The sequence below is a fragment of the Pseudophryne corroboree genome, chromosome 7 (genome assembly GCF_028390025.1).
Source record: "Pseudophryne corroboree isolate aPseCor3 chromosome 7, aPseCor3.hap2, whole genome shotgun sequence".
Taxonomy (NCBI): domain Eukaryota; kingdom Metazoa; phylum Chordata; class Amphibia; order Anura; family Myobatrachidae; genus Pseudophryne; species Pseudophryne corroboree.
Window position 1 is genome coordinate 514,181,504 of NC_086450.1, and position 871 is coordinate 514,182,374.

The 871-nt window shown below is 45.0% G+C and overlaps 1 pseudogene; it reads right to left on the reverse strand.

Annotated features, from left to right (window-relative positions):
- Positions 1-221: 221 nt before the first annotated feature.
- On the reverse strand, positions 222-340 carry LOC134947081 (5S ribosomal RNA; annotated as a pseudogene).
- Positions 341-871: the final 531 nt, after the last annotated feature.

Below are 871 nucleotides of genomic sequence, written 5' to 3' on the forward strand. Positions count from 1 at the left end.
CGCCGGGCACTAGGGGTTAACCCCTTTAGTGCCGCGGCGGCCATTTTCCGCGTGGCTGGAGCCTCTCCGGCCACAACCCGTTAATCCATTTTTACACAAATTGAAAATGTCTATGTTGGCGTGACCTGAACGCTGGTAAGGGTAAAGAAAATGTTAGAAAGAACAAATAGTGGTGATACTGCTGTTGGTGTCCACCCTTCAAAAGAAGGGGAATAGTCCCTACTCTACAACACCGGGTATTCCCAGGGAGTCTCCTCTCAAGGTACTGACCCGGCCCGACGCTGTTTGGCTTCCAAGATCGGACAAGATCGGGCATTAGCAGCGTGGTATGATAGTAGAGAGGCTATCTACCAATGAGAGTGCACCTATATAGGAATGGTAAGAAGAAGAGATGATAGAAAAGATGAGGCTTTTTAGTGTGTGGGTCTGCTTTCCACGTTAGGCAGGGTAAAACAATTGCCACTCAGTGGCGTAGTAGACCCTGGATCGTGGATGAGAGTCCACAGAAAAATAGTGAGCAATGGAAAAGAAAAGAAAGAAATAAGAGAAGGATTTTAGGCTGAATCGGATTCAGCTATTGGAAGGTGTCCCTGGGGAGAGACCAAAACCGCAAAATATGAAGCGTCAGGTGAGTTTGTGAATCCATACATAAATCACATATACATTCCTGTTGTGCAAAAGACACTCATGAGTACAGTGTCAGTAAAATCATTACTTTAGGTAAGGGATGACACCAACCTATCAAGTGTACCACACTAAGAAAATTGAGCAGTGTGCAACGAATAGGTCTAACCTGCAATCTATAGGATTAATAGGCTGTAATATGCACAGAAAATCCCAACTGCATAGTGTGCAGTATTATTTGGTGTGG